The sequence below is a fragment of the Leptonotus elevatus genome, chromosome 22 (genome assembly GCF_054856555.1).
Source record: "Leptonotus elevatus isolate MCC_2025b chromosome 22, RoL_Lele_1.0, whole genome shotgun sequence".
Lineage (NCBI taxonomy): Eukaryota > Metazoa > Chordata > Actinopteri > Syngnathiformes > Syngnathidae > Leptonotus > Leptonotus elevatus.
The window spans coordinates 5503653-5515176 of NC_141260.1; the positions used below are offsets into that span (position 1 = coordinate 5503653).

The 11524-nt window shown below is 39.3% G+C and overlaps 1 long non-coding RNA gene across 1 annotated transcript; it reads left to right on the forward strand.

The window, feature by feature from the left end:
* The first annotated feature begins 9419 nt into the window (after positions 1–9419).
* Positions 9420–9879, forward strand: LOC147155442 (uncharacterized). The gene is made up of 3 exons (XR_015092267.1): positions 9420–9469; positions 9603–9670; positions 9774–9879. It is a non-coding gene; the product is annotated as an uncharacterized LOC147155442 (long non-coding RNA).
* The last annotated feature ends 1645 nt before the right edge of the window (positions 9880–11524 follow it).

An 11524-nucleotide genomic window follows, 5' to 3' on the forward strand; every position in this document is an offset into this window, starting at 1 on the left:
GTTTAAAACCCTTCTTTGAAACCCTAACCCTAGTTTAAAACCCTACTTTGAAACCCTATCCCTAGTATAAAACCCTACTTTGAAACCCTTACCCTAGTTCAAACCCCTACTTTAAAACCCTAAACCTAGTTTTAAACCCTACTTTGAAACACTAACCCTAGTTTTAAACCCTACTTTGAAACCCTAACCCTCGTTTTAAACCCTACTTTGTAACCCTAACCCTAGTTTAAAACCCTAACCCTAGTTTTAAACCCTACTTTAAAACCATAACCCTAGTTTAAAACCCTACTTTGAAACCCTAACACTAGTTTAAACCCCTACTTTGAAACCCTAACCCTAGTTTTAAAGCCTACTTTGTAACCCTAACCTTAGTTTAAGACCCTACTTTGAAACCCTAACCCTAGTTCAAACCCCTACTTTGAAACCCTAACCCTAGTTTAAAACCCTACTTTGAAACCCTAACCCTAGTTTGAAACCCAACTTTGAAACCCTAACCCTAGTTTAAAACCCTACTTTGAAACTCAAACCCTAGTTTAAAACCCTACTTTGAAACTCTGACCCTAATTTAAAAACCCTAGTTTTAAACCCTAACCCTAATGTAAAACCCTAGTTTTAAACCCTAACCCTAATGTAAAACCCTAGTTTGAAACCCTAACCCTAATGTAAAAGCCTAGTTTGAAACCCTAATACTAATATAAAACCCTAGTTTGAAACCCTAACCCTAATGTAAAACCCTAGTTTTAAACCCTAACCCTAGTTTAAAACCCTATTTTGTAACCCTAACTCTAGTTTAAAACCCTACTTTGAAACCCTAACCCTACTTTCAAACCCTACTTTGAAACCCTAACCCTAGTTTAAAACTCTACTTTGAAACCCTAACCCTAATTTATAAACCCTAGTTTTAAACCCTGACCCTAATGTAAAAACCCTAGTTTTAAACCCTAACCCTAATGTTAAACCCTACTTTGAAACCCTAACCCTAAGTTAAAACCCTACTTTGAAACACTAACCATAGTTTTAAACCCTACTTTGAAACCCTAACCCTAGTTTTAAACCCTACTTTGTAACCCTAAACCTAGTTTAAAACCTTAACTCTAGTTTAAAACCCTAGTTTGTAACCCTAACCCAAGTTTAAAACCCTAACCCTAGTTTTAAACCCTAACCCTAGTTTTAAACCCTACTTTAAAACCATAACCCTAGTTTAAAACCCTACTTTGAAACCCTAACCCCTAGTTTTAAACCCTACTTTGTAACCCTAACCCTAAATTTAAAGCCTACCTTGAAACCCTAACCCTAGTTTAAAACCCTACTTTGAAACCCTAACCCTAGTTTAAAACCCTACTTCGTAACCCTACCCCAAGTTTAAAACCATTCTTTGAAACCCTAACCCTAGTTTGAAACCCTACTTTGTAACCGTAACCCTAGTTTAAAACCCTACTTTGAAACCCTAACCCTAGTTTAAAACCCTACTTTGAAACCCTAACCCTAGTTTTAAACCTTACTTTGAAACCCTCGTCCTAGTTTGAAACCCTACTTTGAAACCCTAACCTTAGTTTAAAACCCTACTTTGAAACACTTACCCTAGTTTTAAACCCTACTTTGAAACCCTAACCCTCGTTTTAAACCCTACTTTGTAACCCTAACCCTAGTTTAAAACCCTAACCCTAGTTTTAAACCCTACTTTAAAACCATAACCCAAGTTTAAAAGCCTACTTTGAAACCCTAACCCTAGTTTAAAACCCTTCTTTGAAACCCTAACCCTAGTTTAAAACCCTACTTTGAAACCCTAACCCTAGTTTTAAAGCCTACTTTGTAACCCTAACCTTAGTTTAAGACCCTACTTTGAAACCCTAACCCTAGTTCAAACCCCTATTTTGAAACCCTAACCCTAGTTTAAAACCTTACTTTGAAACCCTAACCCTAGTTTAAAACCCTACTAAGTAACTCTAACCCTAGTTTAAAACCCTAGTTTAAAACCCTAACCCTAGTTTTAAACCCTACTTTAAAACCCTAACCCTAGTTTAAAACCCTACTAAGTAACCCTAACCCTAGTTTAAAACCCTAGCTTAAAACCCTAACCCTAGTTTTAAACCCTACTTTGAAACCGTAACCCTAGTTTAAAAACATACTTTGTAACCCTAACCCTAGTTTAAAACACTTCTTTGAAAACTTAACCCTAGTTTAAAACCCCTACTTTGAAACCCTAACCCTAGTTTAAAACCCTACTTTGAAACCCTAACCCTAATGTAAAAGCCTAGTTTGAAACCCTAACACTAATATAAAAACCTAGTTTGAAACCCTAACCCTAATGTAAAACCCTAGTTTGAAACCCTAACCCTCGTTTAAAACCCTATTTTGTACCCCTTACCCTAATTTTAAACCCAAGCTTGAAACCCTAACCCTAGTTTAAAACCCTTCTTTGAAACCCTAACCCTAGTTTTAAACCCTACTTTGAAACCCTAACCCTCGTTTTTAACCCTACTTTGTAACCCTAACCCTAGTTTAAAACCCTATTCCTAGTTTTAAACCCTACTTTAAAACCATAACCCTAGTTTAAAACCCTACTTTGATACCCTAACCCTAGTTTAAAACCCTAACACTAGTTTAAAACCCTACTTTGAAACCCTAACCCTAGTTTAAAACCCTACTTTGTAACCCTAACCCTTGTTTAAAACCCTACTTTGTAACCCTAACCCTAGTTTAAAACCCTACTTTTTAACCCTAACCCTAGTTTAAACCCCTACTTAGAAACCATGACCCTAGTTTAAAACCTTTCTTTGAAACCCTAACCCTAGTTTTAAACCCTACTTTGAAACCCTTACCCTAGTTTAAATCCCTACTTTGTAACACTTACCCTAGTTTAAAACCCTACTTTGAATTCCTAACCCTAGTTTAAAACCCTATGTTAAAACCCTAACCCTAGTTTAAAACCCTACTTTGAAACCCTAACCCTAGTTTAAAACCCTACTTTGAAACCCTAACCCTAGTTTAAAACCCTACTTTGTAACCCTACCCCAAGTTTAAAACCCTTCTTTGAAACCCTTACCCTAGTTTAAAACCCTACTTTGAAACCCTAACCCTAGTTTAAAACCCTACTTTGAAACCCTAACCCCTAGTTTTAAACCCTACTTTGTAACCCTAACCCTAGTCGTAACCCCTACTTTGAAACCATAACCCTACTTTAAAACCCTACTTTGAAACCCTAACCCTAGTTTAAAACCCTACTTTGAAACCCTAACCCTAGTTTGAAACCCTACTTTGAAACCGTAACCCTTATTTAAAACTCTACTTTGAAACCCTAACCCTAGTTTAAAACCCTACTTTGAAACCCTAACCCTAGTTTTAAACCCTACTTTAAAACCCTAACCCTAGTTTTAAACCCTACTTTGTAACCCTAACCCTAGTTTAAAACCCTACTTTGAAACCCTAACCCTAGATTTAAATCCTACTTTGAAACCCTCACCCTAGTTTAAAACCCTATTTTGAAACCCTAACCCTAGTTTAAAACCCTACTTTAAAACCATAACCCTAGTTTAAAACCCTACTTTGAAACCCCAACCCTTGTTTAAAACCCTACTTTGAAACCCTAACCCTAGTTTAAAACCCTACTTTGAAACTCTAACCCTAATTTAAAAACCCTAGTTTTAAACCCTAACCTTAATGTAAAACCCTAGTTTGAAACCCTAACCCTCATGTAAAACCCTAGTTTGAAACCCTAACCCTAATGTAAAACCCTAGTTTGAAACCCTAACCCTAATGTAAAACCCTAGTTTGAAACCCTAACCCTAAATTGAAACCCTAGTTTTAAACCCTAACCCTAATGTAAAACCCTAGTTTGAAACCCTAACAATAATATAAAACCCTAGTTTGAAACCCTAACCCTAATGTAAAACCCTAGTTTGAAACCCTAACCCTAGTTTAAAACCCTATTTTTAAACTGTTCAGCTCATTGAAATGTTAGTTAAAATCAAATGTGTGTGCGTGAATGTGCATGTTTCTTTAAGGGACAGTAAGATACTTTTAGTTGATTATGGTTAACTTCCACATTTATTGACCGATTGATGTTCAGCTCATTTACATTTAAAAAAAATAATAAGTTTAAAAAAACACACACAATACACACACATTATTATTATTTTTAAATGAAATGGAATGGACTGCTATTTAAATAGTGCTTTTTTAGCTATACTGCCTGGTCTGTCACTTTTGCATAGCAACTGCCTCAGCCAATCATCTCTCACTGTTGAGCTCAACTCAGCCCCTTTTTTTCTTGGTGTACTCAAGGCTTGGCCTATCTACGACTACTACTATTGCAAATACTATTACTACAACTACTATCTTGGCCAATTGATTAGGTACACCCAGGATTCTGGTCAATTCATTAGGTACACCCTGGATTCTTGCCTCTCCGCCCACCCAGGGCGGCGGCCATCTTGGCCAAGTAATTAGGTACACCCTGGATTCTCGCCACTCCGCCCACCCAGGGCGGTGGCCATCTTGGCCAATTAATTAGGTACACTAAGGATTCTCTCCCCTCTGCCCACCCGGGGCGGCGGCCATCTTGGCCAATTGATTAGGTACAGCCAGGACTTTTCAGTCACAAAATGTTTTTATTTGATTATTTTCCAAATTTGTAGCATGTGACTATTACTGTGTTTTTTTGATGATTATGGTTTATTATTAAATACTATAAATTGTCCATTTCCTTTGCTAAAGTAAATGTTTTCTTTTGTGATATTGATGAGTTCTTAAAGATGCACAAACAGTGACTGTGCGCATGTTGTCTCCACAGTTTCCTCAGGGCACACATAGACATATAAAAGGAATTTGTAAGATGTTAATAAAATTTGGTTAATGGTGTAAATCAACAAATTCAAATTGGAAGGTTCATTTAACTAGATTCTTTTATGTTCAATATACTTTTAAAAAAAAATCAGTGACATGTACAATGTAGCCAATAAAAAAATATATAATACTGGATATTTTGTAGAAACATTTCATCATTTGTAAAGATTTGTCTGTGTTGAATAATTTAGACAGGTGATAATTGCTGAAATTAAAATAACAGATTCATCAGATTTTTTTAAATGCATAGTAATTAAAATATGTGTCACTCCCTTAACACTGAAAACAAAGATATGAATTAGACAATGGTTGGTTCTTTTTAGTGGTTAAAAAAGTGGATGTTTGAATTACAATTTTTATCTTTTTATATGTATTTATTTTTTTATGTTGATGTGCAAAAAACACATACAATTGGTCAAGCAGCGCATCCACCACCAGACAGCCTGTCCTGTATGTAGCAGTATGTCCTACTCGCAACCCGCGAGTGTTGTATGACACAATCCGCATTATTGAACCTTGCAGCTGCACGCAGCGCATTTGCCCCCTTAAACTGGTCTCCTCGGATGCAGCGCGCTCCAACCTCACCCTCCGGCTGCAACCCATCTTGTGATAGTTGGAGTTCGTGTTGTCCTATCTCTTTTCCCTGATTGGTCGTTTTCTGCTTGTCTGTGCTGTGGCCAATTAAAGACGCATGAATGAGACTATTTTAGAAGGTTCTCGACGACGGTCTCGTCCCATTTCATCTCGTCTGAGGTAAGTGTTGCACGGCAGTTGTTTGTAGTCTGATGTATAATGCTAAATAAGTGAGATTTTGCAAGTTTTCCCCCATCTTAAACTACATCACGTTAATACTGGCAATGTATTGAAACGTATTTGATGTGTTTGAACGTTGTGTTATCCGGCTGCTGTTTTAACAAGATAGGTAAAGACATGGTAGCCTGCATGCTAACTACACCTGCTAGCGCTAGCTAGAGCTAGCAGATCTCACTTTAAGGTTTTAATGTGCAGTAAAAGAAAACAAAAACAAAGAAAAGTTTGAGTAGGCTCTCGTTGCTACAATATACAGTAAGGCTTTTGTCTATTCTGTCGTCGTTGTGGTGGTGGTGGTGGTGGGGGAGGGGGGCGTCGGTTGTTGAGTGGCGTGTCCTGCTCGACCGTGTCGCGGAGCGGCGCCGATGAGGGATTTTGGAAGTATTTTACACTGTTAAATGACCTTCATTGATTGACTACAGCACACATTTGTAAATTGTCAAAGCTGCCTTTATTTTCCCCCTTGAAAGATTACCGTTGGTTTCTGTAGCGATCGTTTTTTTCACGGCCATCCAGAATATCCATCCATTTTGCCAAACCGTTTCACCTCATGGAAATTAATCTAAAAGAAAAAAAAAGTAACAATGTTATTACAATACCGTTTTCTTTGTTAATAAGTAAACAAGGAAGTCTATAGTGGATCCATTTTTTTCTATTGTTGAGGATTTATTGAAGGCTCTGCTCACCCCATCCATTATTTATAATCAATGTGTGATGTTACTATACTTCAATTGATGACGGTTTCTTATTTTTATTACAATGACACCACTGCCTCATTAGACTCAATGTACATTTTTAATGTTTCATACACATCTGAGATTAACTACAAATTTTATCTTGAATGTTTTAGCGATGCACTGAGCACTGTGCGAATTGGAAAGCTGCTGACCGTGATACTTGGATTTCAAACCTTCAGCACCGCCTTGGACTTCCACCTCATCTACCTGCTTCCATCTTGCCCTCAAACAACATAATACATATATAAGATCTACATCACAGAGTCTAGAACGCAAATACAGCTGAACTTACACTCAACAGCACATTACAAACACTCTAATATCATTACTTTACTATTTTGTTGTGTTTAAATTGATTTCCTTTTTTTACTGCCAGTTTACTTTTGACTTTGTCTTGGGAAGTTTTTTTTCTTTTCTTTTTGCTTACAGTAAAGGTTGCTGTAGCAGCATGCCGCGGAAGGGGAAGCGTTCCGAGGCAGCCAAGCGCCGATGGAAGAAGCTGGACCTTGCTGCTCCGGAACTGAGCCCAAACATCGCACCCCAGCAGGTACTTTGCCTCTATTCAATTCTGCACTTGGCGGTGGTGTATTCTGTGTTGAGTTATTTTGAGTCACACTGCTAGGTCCTCAATGTGCTGTATATTTTGTTTTCAGCCTCGGTCCCCACCCTCTGCCACCAGTGATGGGACCACGATGCAGTCTCCAGTTTTTTATTTAGAAGGCCAGAGTCCGAACTTCAGCTCCAGCCAGTCGGCTCGCCACTGTGGACGCCCGCTCCCCACCGCATACCTCTACTGTGGCTGCCCACCAGGTATGTTCCACAGCAGGCAAAATGCAATTAACTTTGTTAATGTGCAATACACATTATTTCCGGCTACAAATATAGAGTCAAGCAGAAAAAAATGCTAAAATGCTTATGTTAAAAGCAGTCTGTGTATTCAAGACACTCATTAGTAATGTAAAAAAAATCCTTTATTTAAAATGGACTACCAACATGTTTCAACACAAGATTGTCTTCACCAGGGCATAGTTTGACAAATATAGAGTGTATGACTGAGCGATATTTGTGCATTGCTTTATTCATGTCAAACTAATTCTGAATTTAATTGTGATGAAGTCTGTTTTCTACAAGATTTCAAAAATTTTACTGATGTCAAAAATAAACTCACTAACATTGATCACAAATTTGTGAGATGCCGAGCCCGGACACAGATATTTCACATGGTTTCTTTTAAGTTACATAGACCAGATGTAAATAATAATAACTAAGACGGTTATATTTAACAACTAATGTTTTGTTTTAGACTTCATGTCTATCTAAACAGTGTATGTCATTGTTTTGTCAAAAACATATTTCTATATACTTCCTTTATACTATAATCTAATCTGGTACAATCTGCTGCCTTTCTGCTCATGTATTTGATCAGAAAATTCTAGCAAAATTGAGCAATTGTGACTGTATTTCAGACACAAACAAAAGTATCAGTTAAGTCCTTGAATCTCTTTTGTGATTAAGAATTTCATTAATAAACCTGGCCTGAATTAACATCACTTGTATGTACAAAATACCTGGTCAATTTTAATTGAAACTAATTTAACCATTACAACCTATGTTTGCTTTTTACTCTATATTATGGTGACTGTGTCATGTTTTGGGTTCTGTTTTCCTTGCGTGTCTCCCTTGGTCTTGTTTAAGTGTGATCCTGCCCTTCCTCGTGTGATCCAATCAGTGCCCTCAGCCACTTGTGTCTTGCCCCAGGTGTGTCTTGTTGTGTCGTTAGTCTGTGTATTTAGTCTGCTGTCTCCCCTCTGTCTGTGTCGAGTCATTGTTGTATTTCCCCCTGTGATGCTGCCCGTTTTTGCCTTGAATTTTCCCCCCATGTCATGCTGCCCGTTTTGCCTTGTTTTCTCCATATTATGTTTTTCCGTGCAATTTAGATCTCACCTTTTGTTTTGTAGAAATTAAAATCCCCTTTTTGATTGAGCCTCTGCCTCCTCGCCCTGTCTTCCCGCATTTGGGTCCTCAAGCTTCCCCTCCTTGACAGACTGCACATGCCTACAATTGTGTAATGTCTATGCTTTATGTTTTAGGTGTCCCCTGTTTGTGCCAAGGCTCTGGTACCAGGTCAGTCATAATTTTAATTGCTTTTGCAGCAGTTTTACAATTGATTATTTTAAACAATTCCAATATTTTGCAGGTTCATATACACTCAAAGTGGAACATGTACTTGTACTGTGCATTGTCAGCAATTGAAGTTGAGACTTGACATGGTATTCTGTGTGTGCATCATTTTAGGCAGAGGCACTGGCTGGCGCCACAGAGTTCGGGAATGGCCAGTTTCAGCTGTGACTGGGCGGAGGCACAAACTGGTCATTCCAGCACTGAACCAGGACAACACGGTATGTTTTATAATCAACTCTGCCTTTATAACAAATTAACAACCTTCATTTGTGTCTATTTTTTTAAATTACCTCTTTCCTTTTTTCAATTACTACTTTTTTTTTTTCTTTTGTAATAGTTTGTCCTGGTTGTTGGTGACTCCCACCTGCGAGCCATTGCCGATGGGGTTGTGAAGATGCCGGAGGGACGTTTCTCGTTTGCCGTGATGTCCACCCCGGGTGCCAGGGCCTCCGAGTTGCGTGCTGAGGTGCTGAATGCTGTTCTGCCTCGGTCACCCGAGGTGGTCTGCATTTTGGCTCCCAGCAACAACTTGGGCCGCCCCATCGCTGAGGCAGCGGCTGACTTTGGCCAGTTCTTGCACAGCGTCTGCAGCCGCTGGCCCAACGTAAGTTCACACATTTCCTTTATATAGATCATACATTTACATTTCAAGTATGTACTTGCATATGTCAAATATGTTCTGTTTAAAATACATTTCAGCCTTTTCCCGTAGTTAAACAGTTAATGAATATTGAAGGATGGAATACGATTGAAAGTTCATCTTGCTCCAGATGTATATTTTACAGTTTTAAACTTTGTGCAGGTCGTTGTGCTGGACTTCCCCCCTCGTCTGAACGTCGAGCTGGCCCAGCAGGACCTTCTTCGCCAGGAGTACAACCGGGTGGCAGCACTTATGGGTACGTTTCATGTTGAAAATTGTTTTCACACACAAAGTGTTCTACTTTTCTTTAAGTCACCTCCTGATCTGATTTCATTGGTGTCTCAGCGGGGGACTCTTGGGCTAATGTTTTTTTTTCTTTGTTACTGTAGGTATTCGCTACCTATCTGTTGCTGGCCACTTCCCGCTGTCACATCTTCACTTGTGGTGTAGAGACGGGGTAAGTACATTAATTGCTGCAAAAAACAAACATTTTATTAGTGCTCCTCCTATCAAAAGTATGTTTGTAGATGTATAATATTTTTTCTGATCATGTCTGGAAGGTACACCTCAGTGACAGCGATGGGATGTCGGTGCTTGCGCGGTTGCTGTGGGCTGCCGTCAACCTGCGGATGGAGAGGACTGCACCACCTGCACCGGCTGCTCCTCAGCGTTCGCCACCAGCTCGAGTGTTCAGACCAAAAGTGGTTGTTAAGGGTGAGGTCACTGCGCCTCAGCCTTCCAACCCTTTTGACTGGACACTCGTCGGGAAGGCCAAGGAGGTAAACGCAAGCCTAACATGTTTTTGAAAACCTCCTAACATGTTTTTGAAAACCTTAAATTTTATGAATGTGTGTGTTGCAATAATGTCACTAGTAATTTCAGAGCAACTCGGTTGTGGACTCTGAGGTCACCTGTGGGCCCACTGGGTGGATGGGCACTCTCCAGGTTTGTGATGGTGATCATGGCTTCATTCAGCCTTTTACCATGGCACATGTTAAAATTCTATTTCTCTATTTCTATTTTGTTGTGTTTTTTACAGTGCAACATCCCATTGAACCCTCTCTGGTTCAGCCCACCCATGTTGGAGGCGATGGACAAGCTGTCTCCAGCTCATCTTTCCAGCCCTGAGGACTGCCCAGTGGTTCCAAAGGATAAGAAGGTATTTCAGTTTTCCTATTTTGTTTGCCCGTTATGTTTACATATCTATCTTCATGACAAAAAAAAGTATAGTTAATTGTCCATTCTTGTAGTAACAATGCTTCGCAGTAAAAGCAAAAAAAAAAAAAAAAAGATATATATATATATATATATATCTTTTTTCTTTTTCTTTTTGCTCTTTCTTGTTAGACATCCACCTCAGGGCACAGACGACAGCGGCCAGCCCATAAGAGCACACGGAGAGAGCACCAGGTTTGCATTGCATTCTTATCAGCCCTGAGAAGTCTTACTTAAAATCACAAACAGAAATTAGTGACTCTTCACTCAAGTGCTGTGTGTTAAAGAATTATTGTTTGCTTGTCGTTTCAGCCAGAGGAAAGGCCAGCCCCTGTGGAGGTTCCTTCCAGACCATCATCCCCCCGTCGTCCTGGGACTGAGGTAACTTTTTTATACTCACAACATTAACCATTAACATATGAAATGTTTAAAATTATATTAGTTAGAATTTAAGATAATTAAAATGGTTTCAATCATTTCAGGATCCTGCTGTGGGACTTCCTCAACGCACGCTATCCGTGAGGGCCACACATTCACAGATGGATGAAAGGTACTCAAGTTTTTCTCGCAACCACCAGTGTACTTGTATGGCTCTCACTTTCTTGGCTTTCCACGCTGAGGGGTTGCAGTTTAATTCGCTTGACCTTGACAGAGTGCTTGAACACGGGGACTCGCTTTACGTGGGTGCTAAACAGGAATTGATTTTGGACCATAACTTTCGGAATGATCACTTGACTGTCGAGGAGATGCCAAAACAAGTCATGACGGACACCAATGTCTATAATGTACAGATGCATGAGCTCAGCGTTGGTTATGTCATAGATGACGGTCAAACCCAAAGAGACTTGGGATTGTCTCTTGGAGCTCAGCTTGAGTGCTTGTCACAAAATGTCACTCTTGCTTTCTTGATTGTGAATCCAGAGTGTTTTGCAGTATTCCGTGACAGATCAGGATACTTTGGGTTATTTGATTCACATTCCAGATCTGAAGTGGGCTTGCCACACCCAAACGGAACTGCAATTATGTTGACTTTTTCTCACTTGTGTGGCTTGGTTGAGCATTTGCGTCAGCTTTTTGAAGGACATAGCTGGTTTGC